General features: G+C 40.7%; 1 long non-coding RNA gene across 1 annotated transcript; it reads right to left on the bottom strand.

Annotated features, from left to right (window-relative positions):
* Positions 1 to 1,662: 1,662 nt before the first annotated feature.
* On the bottom strand, positions 1,663 to 3,092 carry LOC121705992. The gene is made up of 2 exons (XR_006030953.1): positions 2,022 to 3,092; positions 1,663 to 1,852 (listed from the first exon to the last, which is right to left on the bottom strand). It is a non-coding gene; the product is annotated as an uncharacterized LOC121705992 (long non-coding RNA).
* Positions 3,093 to 3,324: the final 232 nt, after the last annotated feature.

The raw sequence follows: 3,324 nt of genomic DNA, 5'->3' as shown, positions 1-3,324 counted from the left end.
GGTCTGTGGCATACAGTATGTAAGCCTAATAGTTTACCTCTTGTATGTCAGTATTTCACTTTAGGCTAACTCCAGTAGATGTCATAAATGAGACCAAATCGTTGACGGACAAAATGTTCTGCTGCCAGAGGGTTTAATGATTTGTCACAGTGAAAAGGGAAATCAATAGTTTAGGTATAGGCCTATGGCCCACCTGTTCACAGAAGAATGGACTTTTCTGGTTACTTTATATGGTTTAATGTTAGTTTTAGGTCTAGTTTCACTTCTCAATAGGCTATCAGCCTGTTAGGCCTAGTCCTACATGTTCTTTAATATTTTGCATATCAAGCATACAAAATATAGGCAGGTCAGCATGAGCATGGTTCTTAATAAATGCAAGAGTTCAGAAATCAATATCTGACACTTATGAATGCTTGAATTGTAACTGCATTGGAAAGCTCTTAGTGGCCATTTAGGCAACCCACTTTGAACTAATGGTGCAACCCATCAGAGCAGAGTAACAATTCCACAGGGACTGGCTGGTTTGTATAAGTGCATTTCTGATACCTCCCAATTCCTTTTCAGATGAGTGGGAGGGCCTGATTCCCTATTATTCATTAGAATGGATTGGGTGTGTTCGCAAATCATGAAAAAGCAATTTCATCTGCAGAACACAATTCAAAAATAAATAAAGTCAAACCTATAAGGCCGAATTACTGACAACTGTCAGATCTTGGTTTGTACTGTACCCTGACCCCTCACCACTCTAAGAGTCTGAATGAAAGCATTTTGAATTCATTCTCTTGTCGTTGATTGAAATTCCCAGAAATGTACAGCAAATGTGCCTGTTGAGAGGCTGTGAGACATTAACTGTGTCTCTGGGAGAGAATTAGAGAGGAAGAGCGAAACACAGAGAGAGAGAGGGGAAGAGAGGGGCAGAAAACATTACTGTTCAAATGGTTTCTGCTCCAAAGTGCTGATGAAGTCGGAGTGCATGTGGTGGGTGGGTGCCAAGGGGATTGGCTCTCCTGCTTCCTGGGTTGAACAGTCTGAATCAGTTTCAGTCAATTTGCATGAACCTGACCACATCACAAGCCAGTCCATTATAGATCTGCACCATATACAATACAGCACAATATACTGCAGCAAAATGTTTCTGTTCATTATTTGAACACTATAATGCTAACCCTAGAATAAACCATTATGTTCAGTTGAACAGAGACATTTTTAATTTTCCAATTAAAAAAGTGAAATAACTGTCCTTAAAAACTCAAACTGTTTGGACTCAATTGAACTCCATTAGCCTGACTTCACCTGTCTACATTCTTCCGCTCATTTACATTTCCCTACAGTACTCCTACAGTACTGCGAAGTCAGAGTCTGGTATCCAGGCTAGAACTCCATACTGTACCTCTGAGTGAGAAAATACCTCTGTCAGACTGTTTTGAAAGAGATAGGACTTATTACTATTGTAAGACATGGGTGTGGTTCTTTGTAACATAATTTGCAACATCAGAACTGAAATGGCAAGTTAGGCTGGTTTCTATTGTTAAGCAAGCCTGTCTTAACAATACAGTTGTTTAAACCCTCAAAAACAAAATGAATTGTCAGTATTATAAAATTCATAGTGAACATAGTTTATTAACCATAAACCATAACAATTAACCATAATTGTCAGTATTATAAAATTCATAGTGAACATAGTTTATTAACCATAAATACAACCACAGGTTTTTACAAGGAAGTACAACGTTATTATACATATTCAAGTGCCTCAAAATGGAGAGTTTTCATCTTCGAACCCCTGGTAACTCGTGGTTTGGTACGTTTAAAGACGTAATTGACTTCAAAAGCCGTGAGAATTCAAATGTACCTATGGAAACACAACGCTGACACATAAGTATTCACAATTCATTAATTATGTATGGAAATGCCCACATGAACTAATTGTATACAAATAATATTACTATTTATGTATTGGACCATGTCCATCTTACATAATTTATCTTCAAATGTAAAAAAATGGGAATCATGGTACTTACGTTTAAATCATTGTCAGGCGTAAGTTCAGTCTGTGTAAACTCCTCATTGTCGGTCATAAGATTTGACATCAGCTTGCTGCTCAGCCCTTTAACTCTGTATTTATGTATGAGAGATTAGCTCTTGCCAGCCTGTCAATTTCCCGGTAGATACAGAATCGCTATCTGCCTTAAAGTGGCAACAGCTCTTTATATGGCACAGTGAGGTTCCCCAGGTACCAGAAGATCCAGAACACCAGGCTGAGGAAGATGACGAGAGGCCCGGAGAGCACAAACAAATCCCAGAAGGTCAGCGGAGCGAGGATGCCCACCAGGAAGAGGACCAGGCCCACGACATCACAGATCACTGCCAGGACCAGGAAGAGAATGCAACGCCCGCAACAGGCCTTGCAATCCATCGCTATGAGAAGATCTGGCACTTCAAAACTGCATAGCCGCGTCTTTGCAAATGAGAGGAGCTGGTTTTGCCGAGGCCCTTTTTAAAAGGATGCCCTGCATTCCTTTGGATTCTATTGAGTACTTTGTACTAACCTTTGTACAATAGCAGGAGGCAGGTATGCAGATGCAACCACCATAACAAGTTATACAGCTCTTTAATCCCCCCACCCACTTGATTGACAAATCTTGGCACCGGAACCTATTCAGATCTATTATTAGGGCAGTATATCAGCTAATTATGATCTTAAACATCTCTCGCAATCTGGTAATCAACCATTGCAAAAGCAGAGTAGGTTACCAGCATGGTGACTGCGGCTGAGATTTTGTCTGGGAGCCTAACGCCAGAACAGAGACAATTTTGCCACCAGTTTGATCTGCGCGATCAGTCAGAGCAGTGTGATCTCTTATCTAGATGAATTTGTTGATAGAATGGGAGCTATTGTCCTGAAGAGTATGAAGTAATATTTAGATGTTATGCACTTACGTATAGAACTGGACATTAATTGATGTATTTTGTAATTCAGTACTCAATGGTACTCAATTAAAGGGGAACTACGCAGTTTTTTTTAGCTTAATTTACCTTAACTGAACAGCTTCGGAGTCATTGCATTGTTTACATGACTTTTTTCGGGTTGAATGGTGACAGTCTCGCTTCCCCCTAGCGCCTGTGAGCGGAAAAACCACCCTTGCAACTTTGGGCTGGCGGGCCGACGGCCTCAGAGACAGAAAGTCTCGCAGCCTCGCAATGTAACAAATTGCTTTACTGCACACCAAGAGTGCACACACATACACGCCAGGCACCGGCTAGAACAAGGTAGCGATGGAGTTTCTCAGACATTTGTCATGGCAGAGCCAACGAAAAGAATCT

This window comes from Alosa sapidissima, chromosome 3 (genome assembly GCF_018492685.1).
Source record: "Alosa sapidissima isolate fAloSap1 chromosome 3, fAloSap1.pri, whole genome shotgun sequence".
Lineage (NCBI taxonomy): Eukaryota > Metazoa > Chordata > Actinopteri > Clupeiformes > Clupeidae > Alosa > Alosa sapidissima.
Note: the sequence above shows the minus strand (reverse complement) of the source record. Positions and strands in the feature narration are given on the sequence as shown.